Consider the following 14,923-nt stretch of genomic DNA (forward strand, 5'->3'; position numbering starts at 1 on the left):
TGAAACTGTTCTAAAAGACACCTGATCTCACACCTGCATTCCATCCACACTCCAAGCCCACCTCCTCAGCCCCCAAACCCACTGATAACAATAGTTTCCCGCCAGTGACTGCATATGAGGATGAAACTCCAGCTCCTGGGTGCTGCCATCATCAACCCAATGTCCCCTTGGCTCGGTGCTGTGCAGCCCTTCCCTTTGGATATCCCATCCCCTAGCCCCTTTTCTTAAATAAATTCAATTTTCTTTAATCACTGTTTTGAGAAGGCTATTTAGCCTGCTTGTGTGCACCAACCACGTTAACCTTTCAGAAAGGAAGGGAAAAAAGGAACACATTGAAAAATAATCTACCTGCCCATTCACTGCAATAAATATGAAATCATTTCTTGTTCATTTTTTCTAATGTATGAACTTACCATATATATATATGGCTTGTGGGCTAAGATTTTGCTTGTTAATTTATTTACTCTTTGTTTTACCATATGTAAAATTATTAGAACAGGGCCTGCCAAATGTAAATATTATATAAACTTTTACCGTTATTCCCCTCCTCTATCAAGTATACTTTTAGTTTAGACCCTAGCAAATACTGACAAATATAGTCCCTCACTTGCTGTTCCAATTGAGACAAGCAGGAAGATCTCTGGACTTCTGTTCTATTTTGGGGAAGAGGGGTTTTGGGTGAAGGGAGAAACCCAGTTGGTTTGATAACAGAAAATCCCGCCTGAATGTTGCCATCTAGTGTTTACTTCATAAAACTAGAGGCACCCATTCTTCCTCTCAGCAAGGACCATTTTAAAACTGTTTTGTTATTGGATCCCAGGTTTTGGAAAATTTTGATAACCAAAAGTACAACAGAACTTTTGGCAGTATTGAGGTGTAAATGAGGAACTACAGAGTTAATATTGCTATCCCCATTTTAAAGATAAGAAAATAGAGGCTTAAACAGTTTAATTTGCCTTCTTTTTTTGAAGCTAGTTGAGAAAAGAATCAGAATATATACGGCATGGCTCAGTGGTTGAGCGTCGACCTATGAATTAGGAGGTCATGGTTCGATTCCCGGTTGGGACACATGCCCAGGTTGAGGGCTCAATCCCCAGTGTGGAGCGTGTAGGAGGCAGCCAGTCAATGATTCTCTCTCATCATTGATGTTTCTCTCTTTCTCTCTCCCTTCCTTCCTTGCTGAAATCAATTAAAAAAAATATATATATATATATATATATATATATATATATATATATATATATATAAAATATAAAAATATATATAAATGTATAAATATATATATATATTTTAAAAGAATATACCTGTCAAACTATGCATTTTCATCCCTACCCCCAGATTCAGCCCACAGATCCTGGTTAATATCCTCATAGATTTCCATGGTATCCTTGCTTGAGAACCACAGCACTAAAGAAACACAAAACCCTCTGCATATTAATGTTCTTGAAATAAATTGTACCATTGAGACCTAAACCAAGACTTTCAAATATCTAAGTTAGAAACAACAGGTGCTAACTACAAATCAACTTGAGTCAACTTTGTAAGAACTGAACTATGTGATAGTGATTTAAAGGGGAAATGAGCAATAAATAATAAAATACTAAGCTTCTCAAAAGTACCCTACATCCTTATCTTCATGAGCATTAAAACCAAAGGATAGGCTGCATTGTTGTAAAAATCATGGAGATGTTATTTTTAGTGACTTCTAAATTAAAAAATAAGCTGTGATCAATGTTTAAAATTTATTTCATTTTTATAGTGAATTATTTTATTTTTTAAGATTATTTTATTTTTAAAATTTATCTTGCCCTAGCTGGTTTGGCTCAGTGGATAGAGCGTTGGCCTGAGGGCTAAAGGGTCCTGAGTTCAGTTCCTGTCAGGGGCACATGCCTGGGTTGTGGGCTCCATCCCCAGTGGGGGATGTGCAGGAGGCAGCCAACCAATGATCCTCTCTCATCATTGATGTTTCTATCTCTCCCTCTCCCTTCCTCTCTGAAATTAATAAAAATATATTTGTTAAAAAATTGTCTTTATTGTTGAAAGTTTTATAGATGTCCTCCTTGTTGTTTTTTTCCCATTGACCCCCTCTACCCCACTGAAAATTATTTTAAAGGAGGAAAGGAAACAATTAAAAAGTAACAATAATCTCTAAAATCCAGTCACTTAATCTTTTTTAATATTTTGATGTATATCTAAAGTTTTAAATGTACATTTGAATGTGTGTGTAATTTTTAAAGTAACAACATGCTAAATGTGCAGTTTGTCTCTTTTTTTAAACAGATATATTGGTGCCATGGCTGGGTAGCTCAGTTGGTCAGAGCATCATGCAGATAAACCCATGTTGCAGGTTCGATCCCTGGTCAGGGTACATACAGAATCAAACAATGAGCCTTAGCTGGTGTGGCTCAGTTGGTTGAGGGTAGTCCCATGCACCAGAAGGTTGCCAGTTTAATTGCCAGTCAGGACATATACCCAGGTTACAAGTTAGATTCCCAGTTGGGGTGCATAGGGAGGCAACTGATCAATGTTTCCCTCTCATATGGACTTTTTTTCTCTCTCACTTCCTCTCTCAAAAATTTTTTTTTTAAAAAAGGACATTGTAAAGAAAAAGTTGTCAAAGTTTTACCATTAAGTAGGGTGCTATAGGATTTTTTAAATAATTTTTTTGCAGATACCCTTTATTAGATTAATTTTCCTTCTATTCCTGTTATTGAAAAACCCAAGTTGGGCTGCTCGTTGCTCTAAAGCCAATATTCCAGAGACAAGTGTTGGGTGAAAAAGGAAAGTTTGCTTTATTCAGGAAGATGGCAGGCTAATGTCCAAAGACCATCTCCAAAGTTCCATACCAAGCAGAAGAGTGTTAAAGGGGAGAAAGAAGGCGGGAGAGTTCCAGGGAACTGAGAAAGAAGTCTGTGTTTCTGCAGCCACAAATAACACTTTCTCACATCAGATTTCTGGGCATCAGAAGCTGGTCTCAGCCACCTTGAAGCCATTCTTTCCTTCTGCAGCAAAGCTCATAAATACTCCTGGCCACCCTGAAATTATCTCCTGTTTGACAAAGAGATAGTACATCAGCAATTTATAACTACATTCCTGAGAACAAAAGGAGTTGAGCAGAAAAAGCTGTTAACATGTGAACAAAGGCCTGATTAAGAATTATTTAATTCTAGCTGCCAAAAATACTAGGGGCATTAAAATCACAAGGGGCTTGCCTGGCCAGTGTGGGTCAGTGGTTGAGTGTGGACCTATGAACCAGAAGATCACGGTTCAATTGCCCGTCAGTCAGGGCACATGCCCAAGTTTCGGGCTCGATTCCCAGTGTGGGGCATGCAGGAAGCAGCTGATCAATGATTCTCTCTTATCATTGATGTTTCTATCTCTATCTTCCCACTCTCTGAAATCAATATGTAAAAAAAATTCACCAGGGGCTTGGTTACACTCCTGGTTTTCCATGAGCACCTACGGTGTATATGTTTTTAATTTAACAATTTCTTGACATTTGAGGTGATCATATTTTCTCCATTAATCAATAACCTTTTTTGTTGTTGTTAATCCTCACCTGAGAAAACTTTTCCATTGAATTTTAGAGAGTGGAAAGGAGGGGAAGAGACAGAGAGAAAAGCATCTTTTTGAGACACATGGATTAGTTGCCTCCCACATGCAGCTGGACCAGGACTGGGGCAGGCCAACACTCTATCCACTGAGCCAAACGGGTTAGGCCGGCAATCAGTTACCTTTAATTCTTACGCTAAAACAACCTAACTGGCTCATATTGTATCATTCTTTTTAAATAATACTAGATTTAGTTAACTTTTTGCTTGTGAGTTTCTATATCTACATTTATGAGCAAAAACTGGCATATGATTTTCCTTCCATTTGCTGTTCCTGTCAGGTTTTTCTATCAGGGTTATAAGTTGAAGTGTTCAGTTTTGTGTGTGTGTTTAAAGATATTTTTATTGATTTCAGAGAGGGAGGGAGAGGGAGAGATAGAAACATCCATGATGAGAGAGAATCATTGATTGGCTGTCTCCTGCACGCCCCCCACTGGAGATCCAGCCCACAACCCCAGCAAGTGCCTTTAACGGGAATAGAACCTGGGACCCTTCAGTCTCCAGGCGGCCGCTCTACCCACTGAGCCAAACCGGCTAGGGCTGTTCACTGTTTTTGTCGCCCGTTCCCCATATACCTGGAAGTATTTGGTTAAGATGGAAATTTTGTTTTCCTTGTGTTTGGTTGGACTTGCCAATGAGCCAGGGCTGCCTGGAGTCTGCTTTGTGGGAAGATTTTGGACTACTCTTGTTTTTAAGCGTTTTGCCCATGGACAAAGTACCTCCCTGGACCTCTCCATTCCCGAAAGCTCCGCGGGGACCTCGACCACAGAACTGGGGAAACGCGGCCAAGAGGCGGCCACAGCCCACCTGGGAGGAAGCCGCAAGATCCCTCGGGATGCAGCCGGCCCGCAACGCCCGTTTCCCCGGAAACCGTGTTCTGACGTCACCACGCGGCAGCCTCCCCCTCCTAGACTCTTTCGATTCCAATAATTACAGGCCGTTGTTCCTTGTGATTAAGCCCCTATCCCAGTGGTCGGCAAACTCATTAGACAACAGAGCGGCAGAGCCGCAGTTTGCCGACCACTGCCCTAGAACCGCAACGGGGCGTATTGCATCTGGGACACGCGTGGATACCCGCAGGTCCTACGTCCGCACCGGGGCGTGCTTCCGCGCGGTGCCCGGACATCTGCTTCTCCTTGGGCCCAACTTTCCCTTCTAGGAAGAAGGGGCGTCCCCATGGCCGGAGAGCAAGTAGAGCCAAGGAAATGGCGCCAGTCTAGGTGCCCCGGGGGATACCGAAGCCTTCCCTGGGGCGCCGGGGACTCGCTAACTGATCGGAACCGTCTACAGGCCCCGCCCCAAGGGCCACGTGACGGCTCTGCGATCACGTGACTTTCCGCCGCTCGGGACTGCTCTTTGTGGTCGTGTTTTCGGGCGCGAGTGCCTTTCCCGCCGCTCTGCTTCCCCAGCCGCCTTGGTCCCGTCCCTAGGCGCGTGCACAGCACAGGGCTTTCTCCTGCATCGTCGCCCAGGCCCCACTTCCCTTGCTGCCTCCGGGGTGCAGGGACGCGCGCCCAAGCCGTCCGCCCCTCTTGGGCTCCGGAGGAGAAGGTAATCTCGGAACTGGCGGCCGGGGGCGTCGGGAACGGGAAGTTCTCGCTGGCGTCCGCTGAGACTATCGCGGTCGCCACCCGGAGGGTGGGAGGAAGGGTGGGTACCACAGGCCAGGTGGCGCTGGGTGTGTCTGGTGCTCTGTAGGGAGCGGACGTGGAGCAGGGACTCGCTTGTAGCATTGTCGCAGCCACCTCTCTTTCCCCCTTGGGCTCTTTTGGGAGTGAGCGTGCGCCCCGGACGACCCAGGCGTCCCACGCGTATTTCCCCACCCTTAGGCAAAGCACAGCCGCTTCCTCCGCTAAAGCTAAGGCATTTCAGGGCTTTACACCACTTTCTGGATTCCTCTCCGGTAGCCTCGACATTTCAACCCCCCGCCCCCGGCTTAACTCAAACCTGCCCCTTGATCCATATGGGCACATCAAATATAAATTGCCCCGGTTTTTTTTTTTTTTTAGGATTTTAGCTATCCAGTTCAAGAAATACCTTCCTCCTTGTCCTCGATTTCCTTCCCCACTGATCCACCGCTACTAGAGGCTTATTACTGTATCTGGTATTCCCCGTCCGCTCCTCTCATGTATTTGGCACAATTTTCCCTGGCTACTCTTGTTGAAATACATTCTTCAAAAATATTTTCCTCCATTTATTAGGTTTGCTTGGGTTTTTTTGTTTGTCTCTTGTTTTTGTTTGTTTTTTCTTAGAGAAATATCCATGTGAGATGGAAACATCCATTGGCTGCTTCTTGCACGCCCCCTCACGGGGATCAAGCCCACAATCCTGACAGAAATCCAACCAGCAACCTTTCAGGTGCATGGGACAACACCCAACCAACTGAGCCACACCAGCCAGGACTATAGTATTTTATACATTAGGAAATCCCCCTTTAAAAAAGTTGATGTTCATAATAACTCAGGGAGGTCAACAGGACTGGCATAGCACCCTCATTTTTCAGGTGAAGAAACTGAGACTCAACTATACTTTGTTGAGCAATTGTAACAAAAATCACACAACTGGTAAATAGAAGAGATAGGTGTCCAGACTTCCAGTCTAGTCTCCCATTACATCAAGAGTAAATATTAGTTAACGTAGACCCTGGCTCTTTGCAACTTTGAGCAAATTAACTTCACCATATGATAATTTATCTGTAAAATGGGAATAATAAATAGCACCTACTTCACTGGGTAATGCTTCATTGAGGATAAAGGATGATAATACCTGCAGAACACTTAGGACAATGCTTGGCAAATAATAAGCCTTAATAAGTGTTAGCAATTTTACCATATCAATCCCTAATGAGATGGAAGTCTCATACACCTTATTAATAAAGTGCCCAATTAATCACACAAGTAGGGCTCATCTCAGAAGTATCATGGGTGTGGAAAGAGTAGAGAGCAAATCTTTTTTTACTCCCAACATTCCAACTATCTTTGGCTTAATTTTTATTTCACTGGCCTTCCAACCAAGTAAACATGTAAAATCTGTGTTAAGAACACTTGCCTGAGACTGGAGATCACCAAGTCCTTCAGTTACTAAAGAAGCTGAAATCAAGGGTATTGAATCACTGAAAAAAAGGACATGCAATCAATACGTAACAGTCCTATATAATAAAAGGCTAATATGCAAATTGTCCCCTCCATGGGGCGTTCAACTAGGGTGCGGAGCCAGCCGGAAAACCACCTGCAGCCAGTAGGCCCTACCTGTGCACGAATTCATGCGCCGGGCCTCTAGTTTTAAATGAAAAAACGAAGTAATCAGTCTCGGCCCCAAGCCGCTGATTAATACATGGAGTCACCTAATATTCTTAGCACCAATGATGTTAGGTCCAAGTCCCAGGGAAACCCAGCTGCAACACTGCAAATTGTTTCAAGTGTTTCAGTCCTGCTGAACTCATCCACGTGCCTGTCAGCATCAGTTTGTGTGGATCTGTTGGACACCTTGGATGGCCAGAGCTTAATGCTCAGCTCCGACAGGTTGCTGCAGGCTGGCTTTGGTAAATCATCTGGAAGCAGGAAGCTCCCACAGTTCTAGTTATGCCAATTTAGGCCCACGTGCCTCCAGTCTCCTGTTCTGATAAACTTCCAGCCCCCGGTTCTTTTTGGGGCTCCACTTGAGCCCAGGGGACACTCTTCTCACCGCCGTGTAGGTGCCACAAAATCAGGGCAATTTCCCAAAGTGGTGCGGTGGATGCTACAAAGTCCCTGGTAAGGAGTTGGCAAAACCTAGGTCTTCCCATTTGGGTCAAGAGACTAAGACAACCGACCACAGGCTGCAGTAGGACAGCTCAGATTCGAACCACTGGACGCCGAGGCTCCGCCCATCGCGCGGGTTCTGGGGCGCCGCCCCTGACGTCAGTCACCACGCTGACGGACTCCCGTAGGTCCGGGTCGTGGGCTCGTTCACCAGCCCAATGGTAGGCGCGCCCCACACCCCCTTTAGGTCTGTACCTCCCTTCACCTGAGTCTTTCGGCGCCTGGCCATAGCCTGGACTTCCCAGACCTGGGCGGGGGCGGAGTGGAGGGGCCAGAGGTGAGGGGAAGGAGGGTGCGTAGGTGAAATGCAGAGGATGGAGTTGGAGGGAGGGACGTTCCTGGAACCCTCTGGACCACGCTGTTCACCTAGCTCCAAGTGTCCAGGCTCCGTGCTCACCGCGGCGTAGAGGGCCAGGTAATAGCCCTTAGGTACCTTCCTGGCACCCTGGCAAGCCACGCTACGAGCACAGCCCGCCGGCCCCCAGGGGCCTGTTTCTAACTGATGGCAGTCTGGCCCTTGGCACCTCCGTTGGTGGGTGGGTGGGGGCGTAGGGAAGAGCCTCCGGACAGTCTCTGGGCGCTGCTGTTTGCACAGCGGATTCTGAAAGCACAGCTGCTAGGGAAGGCAGACCCTTTAGGGCAGTTTCTGCCGGTGTCCGTTCCCGTTGCAGCTGTCAGTCTGGTGGAGTGAGCTGCCCGCTGACCTTTCCCCCTCCCGCTACCGGAGACTTTTCTTGCAGTGCTTCCTGGCCCGTGCCACCCGCCACCAGCATCTGGTCAGTTTTGGCCCGCCTCAGCTCTGGGAGTGTCTACGTAAGAAACTTTCAAACGGGCAGAGAATTGTGAGTGTATTTGAGCCAAACTGATGACAATTGCCAGGAAGCAAAACCTCAATGAATTGAGAAAATGCTCCAGAAAATGGTAGTTCTGCCCCCTGCTTTATACATTACAATCAAAAGAGAGGATGAAATCATTGGTGATCGATTAGGGAGGCAGGAGAAAGCAAATTTGGAGGGGGCGGGGGCAATGGGATTGGATAAAAAGTAAAATTATGGGCAATACTTCTTTTACATAGGTGGGAACAGGTTAGTTAACAGCCAACAAATTAACATGATAAAAATGATAATGAGGGGATCTGAGGTCTCAGCTCTGATGCAGTACCTGTATTTTGTGCGGGGAAATTACTTTGTTTTTGCAAAGGCATTATCCTAAATGCAAGAAAACAACAGATAGGCTTTGTTAAGGTGGAGATTGACCTTCCTTAGGGATAAATGCTACTTTAGGACATGACTAACCCCTCCCCCCCCCCATGAACCCCTTTTAGTTAAGAAGTTTTAATTTCAGACCATCCTACTGAGACAGGCCAGTAAGCAAGGACAAGCAGAATAGGAAAAACTGAGATAGTTAAACAGCAGTTTGCAGCCATCTAATAAATCCTGTCTTCCCTAAACCAGGGACACTAAAGAGTAAATGGTTTGCACGTCTCCCCAACCAGAGGGTAGATAGCTTAAATCACCCTACTCAGGCAGAGGGATAGCAGAAATCCAATTAGAGCCATTTGCCAACCACACTCAAGGATAGATGAAGCTAAGAGAATACATATTATTTTGGTACATCAGCATACAATTGATGAATATTCTTTTGAGATCCTCCCCTAACAAATCCTCTAAACTCCCAGCCTTTAAAACCCCTCAAAAGGAAGGTCCAGGGCTCTCTCTCTCCCAGGAGCATGCCCATGCCTCCCCCTTCTCTTCCCCCACAGGCATGCATCTCCTAAACTCTAAGGGACCCCATGAGGCTTGCAACCTGGGCAGCAATGGGCAGCAGCAGTTTGTCCCAGGCAAACCCCTTGAAACTGTCCCCAAGACCCCCTTTTCTCTGACTTCTTAGTGAACCAAAACAGACCACCCTAGGCTCATTTCCCCAGCCCTTTCTTGTTTCACTGTCCCCAGCTTTAATAAACGTCCTCTACAATTCACCTGGACTCGTGTTGTGAAATTTTCCTGCACAAAGTCAAGAACCCACACGCTACCGGCTGGCCCGAGGTAGACTCATTCAGGGCCAGGTACCCGTTCTGGTAACACTATGTGGTTATTTTAGGTCTCTGAGTTTGTAAGACTGCCATGCAGGTCTCCCCTGAACTTGTCAGGTTTAGTGTGTGCCCCTTTTTGTCCACATGAACTTCCTGAGCCTAAACACCGTGCACCAACCAGGGATAGAACCCCCAACCTAGGTATGTGCCCTTAGCAGGAATTGAACCAGCAAGCTTTTGATGTATGGGACAACACCCCAGCCAACTGAGCCACCTGGCCAGGGTTGTACACAATTTAAATAAAGGTAGAAACATATTATGGATATTGTTTTGAGACTTTTTCATCAACATAGTAATATATCGGCCATTGTTTTCTATGACAATAAATATTATATACTACAGTGAGCTTTTTTAAAAAAAATATGTTTTTATTGATTTCAGAGAGAGGAAGGGAGAGGGAGAGATAGAAACATCAATGATGACAGAGAATCATTGATCTTCTGCCCCCTGCACAACCCACACTGGGGATTGAGCCCGAAACCTGGGCATGTGCCATGACCTGGAATCGAACTGTGACCTCCTGGTTCATAGGTCAATGCTCAACCACTGAGCCATGCCCGGTCTGGCTACAGTGAGCTTTTTAATGAAAGTATTAAATCCTGTAATTTATTTTGTCAGAACAACACCATGAACATTTACCAGTAATGTTTCAATTTTTATCAAAATAACAGTAGGATAAGGTCTCATACACATAACTGACTCTCACCAACTGAATCCTTGCAAAAAATGTCTCAAGTAGAATTACTGGCTTAAAGACAATGCCCATTTTTAAGGATTTTGATACATATATCCAAATTGCCTTCTAGAAAAGATGTTTGGAATGGGAATTGATACAGATCATTTGGTAGTTTTTCCTGTTTTTAATGAATTTATTTCTAATTAATAACATACAAAAAAGTTGCAAGACTAGAACCAAGAACTCATATATATATATATATATATATATATATATATATATATATCCTTTTCTTAGATATATAATTTTTGACATTTTGTTGCATTTACCTTTTCTTTCTTCCTCCCTCCCATATAGTACACACACACACACACACATTTATTGTTTATACTTTTTGAACCATTTGAGCCTGGGTTGCACACATCATGTGTATTTTTTAAATTCTTTATTGTTTAAAGTGTGTTAAACAATAGAAGGTGAAGGAGGGCCAGCTCTGGGATAGAAACAGAGTTTTTAAAATTCTTTATTGTTGAAAGTATTACATAAGTCTCCTTTTCCCCCCATTGACCTCTCCCTGGCAGCCCCCTTCCCCCAGCACATGCCCTCACCCCGCTACTGTCTGTGTCCATTGGTTATGCTCAGTGCTCATATGCATACATACAAGTCCTTTGGTTGATCTTTTAGTGTGTATTTTTTTTAAAATATATTTTATTGATTTTTACAGAGAGGAAGGGAGAGGGATAGAGAGTTAGAAACACCCATGAGAGAGAAACATCCATCGTTCAGCTGCCTCTTGCACACCCCCTACTGGGGATGTGCCCGCAACCAAGGTACATGCCCTTGACCGGAATCGAACCTGGGACCCTTCAGCCCGCAGGCCGACGCTCTAACCACTGAGCCAAACCGGTTAGGGCTAGTGTGTATTTTTAAAGAAAAAGAATATTGTCTCATATAACTATAGTACATTAGTCAAATTTAGAAAATTTAACATTGATAAAATACTTTAATCTATAGTCCATACTCCAATTTTATCTACTCTGCAGTCTATATTCCAATTTCTTTAATTGTCCTAATAATTTCCCTAATAATCGTCCTAATTATTTTTTCCATCACCATTTATTACCCCTATATCCTCTTCCAATGATCATATCTGTTAGTGTTCCTTTAATTTGTAACACTTCTCCAGTCTTCTTTAGTCTTTCATGAATTAGCACTTTTGCAGAAGACAAGCCAGTGATTTCATAGAATGTTCCTCAGTTTGAGCTTGTATGATATCCTTCAATAGTTTGAATGCTAAGTCTAGGTCTAAAACAGAAGAATGAAGCTGAAGTAGCATCAAACATAGATATAGCTTTCATTAAGACACAGTTTTGCAGAAAAACATACGGTGCTGATAAAGGATTACTCAATATGAAAATAACAAGAGATCAAAAGGAATAAACAATACAGCTGCTAGACAATCCTCTTGTCATAAGTATAGCTCATGAAATTAGGTCAACAGAATGGTTTTGTCAGCAGTGGGGGTCTTGCTTTTTCAGTGGCATCACCGAGGCACTTCATGCTGGCAAAGCCATGTCTACCTTGCATACAACTATCACCAGCATCTGGACAATTCAGGGCACAGGCAGACACTCAATGAATACCCATCTTCTGAGTTAATAGGCAACAAGGACTACCCAGAGTTTGCATCTTTAGGTTCATGGTTATTTTATTTTGTTATCTGTTGCTGTAAAATGACAGGAAGCTTGAGCAAGGAGAACACAAGATTTTCTGCCTTCTATATAGAAACTGCAGCCAATCTTTGTTCACTTGGCTTTTTGGGGTAGATCTGGCTAAGAGACCCTGTGAAAAGTGGCTTCACCAGACAACATTATGCCACCTGTAGGAGGTGGGGAGGGGTGGGAAGCAGGCTGTCTTCTGTAGTCTCCATAGAGACTTTGGAAAAATTTATTTCCTAACAGGTGGACTTCGGAAAAATTTATTTCCTAACAGGTGGACTTCGGATCTAGAAGTCAGGTCACCTCCTTGGAAAACCAGCAAGCAGCAGTTGAACTTCAGCCAAGCGAGAGATGAATGGAGAATATTTGGCAAACATGAAGAGGGCCACAAGAAAATGCAAGTAAAGCGAGATGTCAGCCTCTTCTGCTATACCTGTTGACAAGGAGAAAATTCTGACATGTTGTAAATTAAATTACAGTGGCTGGAGAGTGAGAGAAAGAGACACAACTGTTAGTCTGCTCATGGTTGCTGATCAGTTAACAAGACTGCTTACATCCCTGTTTTGCCTGTTGTAACTTTAGATTAATTTCCAGGTGGCTTTTTCCACAAATTATTTTAGCCAGGCACCATCTATCTCCAGGAGCACCCCACACCCTCATCTCTTGTCTACACAAGGACTTTCCTGTCTGCTGTTTTCAGCCCGTCTATAGGAGTGGACATTTGTTTACTGGGACTCTGTTTCTATCCCAGAGCTGGCCCCCCTTCACCTTCTACCACCCCTTTGCCTATAGCTTATGTAAATTCTTTCCAACTACCTCTTTCTCCTTCCTTTCCCCTATTTGATTTATTTTAAAAAAACACCTTGTAAAACTCTGGGATGGGCCCAGCTGTTGTTGCTCAGTGGTTGCGCATTGACCTATGAACCAGGAGGTCATGGTTCTATTCCCAGGTGGAGCACATGCCCCAGTTGTGGGTTTGACCCCCAGTAGGGGGCGTGCAGGAGGCAGCTGATCAATGATTCTCTCTCATCATTGATGTTTCTATCTCCCTCTCTCTTTCTCTCTGAATCTATCTATCTATCTATCTATCTATCTATCTATCTATCTATCTATCTATCATCTATCTATCATCTATCTATCTGGAAAACTCTGGGATGGACATGCTGTCTTTTCTACCTATTCTACCTGGCCATGGCGCTGGTAGTTTAGACATGAATCTTAAGTCTCAAGACCAGTCTTCTTTTTGACTAGCATTTTTGGCTCAATAACACCTTATTTTTAAAAAATGCTTCAGCCCTGGCAGGATAGCTTAATTCATTAGAGTGTCAACTTGGTATATCAAGATTTCTGGTTTGATTCCTGATCAGGGCACACAGAAGAAGCAACCAATGAATGCATAAGTAAGTGGAACAACAAGTTGATGTCTCTCTCTCTCTCTCTCCCCCTTCCTCTCTCTAAAATCAATAAAATCGCCCTGACCAGTTTGGCTCAGTGGATAGAGCATCGGCCTGCGGACTGAATGGTCCCGGGTTCAATTCCGGTCAAGGGCATGTACCTTGGTTGTGGGCACATCCCCAGTGGGGTGGGTGTGTGTGTGTGTGTGTGGGGGGCGGCTGATCAATGTTTCTAGCTCTCTGTCCCTCTCCCTTCCTCTCTGTAAAAAATCAATAAAAAATATATATAAAATAAAAATAAATCAATAAAATCTATACATAAAAATTAAAAATCAATCAACCAATCAATAAAAATACTTCAGTCATGGAAGCTAAAGATTTTTAGTTTAATACTGAAGAAAAATTATAATAGTGGAAATATTATGGGTTCAAGCAGAATTTTTCTCTGCACATGAATGTTTGGGTTCAATTAAAGAAAAAAAAACACCTTATAATGTATGAAAACTTTAAGAAAAAGCTACAGATCCTACAGAAGTCCCCTTTTTGGTAAAAAAAAAAAAAAAGTGGTTGGGTTAGGAGCTACAAAAACCTACTACCCTTTCCCATAATGTTAAATTATTTTAGAAAGCTGTGTGCAGATGAAAAATTGTAAAGACATTTCTCTAGGTGTTAATAAAATTTGATGAAGACTGCTATCCCCCAGATAACATTTTGATTTTTGATGAAATTTGTCTCTAATGCCCTCAGGAACCTACCTTGTCTAAGGAGGAAGCTGGTCCCTAAGGGTCTAAGGTTGCCGGAGACTCACTAAGGCTGCCAGCCATGCACTCCCAGGCATTTTAACTGTGCAGGCAGTAGAACTGTTAATGCTCTGGATGCACAGTAATGGAATGGATAGTTCTCTGCATAGGTTTAAGTCAGTGATGGCGAACCTATGACACGCGTGTCAGCACTGACACGCGTAGCCATTTCTGATGACACGCGGCCGCATGCCGAGGATGAAACATTTGCTGCTCCTGAGGATGAAACATTTGTGACTAGAGTCTTGGAGTTAGTTTTTTCCTCAAAGTGACACACTACCCAAGTTATGCTCAGTTTTTTGGCGAAGTTTGACACACCAAGCTCAAAAGGTTGCCCATCACTGGTTTAAGTGGTCTACGCTAATCCTATTACTCCAAAAGCCTGAAATTGTGCAGAACTTGAGGGTTTTTTTTTTAGGACCATATCTTTGGAATTATTGCAGAAACGCCTGCAGTAGAAAGGCAATTTCCCCTTTACTTTTTTACTAAAATTAAGCCCCTTCCCCCAGTCCTGGGTAAGGCTATATCTATTGTCTTTTAGGTAGGGTTAGGCACCCAGACCTGGGAAGCCTGTTTGCTCCAGGGAAGGGATGGAGGGACCCACAAGACTCATTAGGACCCTGGGAGGAGATTATAGACAGCCGCAGGGTTTAAGAGGTGCAGGATGGGGCCTGGGAGGTACCTCCTCCTCCTGCTTCTGGGTCATCTCCTTGCTGTCCTTCCCTTTTGATCCTGTGCACCTCCTCCCACCCCCACACCGACCCTGGCAACACTGCGGTGGCTTTGGCCAGCAGCTCCGGACCTCTCTTCTGAGTTAAATGTCTCAAGGAAG

General features: G+C 44.0%; 1 long non-coding RNA gene across 1 annotated transcript; it reads left to right on the top strand.

Annotated features, from left to right (window-relative positions):
• The first annotated feature begins 4,943 nt into the window (after window positions 1-4,943).
• On the top strand, window positions 4,944-13,480 carry LOC307110964. The gene is made up of 3 exons (XR_013814523.1): window positions 4,944-5,162; window positions 5,864-5,969; window positions 12,172-13,480. It is a non-coding gene; the product is annotated as an uncharacterized lncRNA (long non-coding RNA).
• Window positions 13,481-14,923: the final 1,443 nt, after the last annotated feature.

The sequence above is a fragment of the Cnephaeus nilssonii genome (assembly GCF_951640355.1).
Source record: "Cnephaeus nilssonii genome assembly, chromosome: 14".
In the NCBI taxonomy this organism is placed as follows: Eukaryota; Metazoa; Chordata; class Mammalia; order Chiroptera; family Vespertilionidae; genus Cnephaeus; species Cnephaeus nilssonii.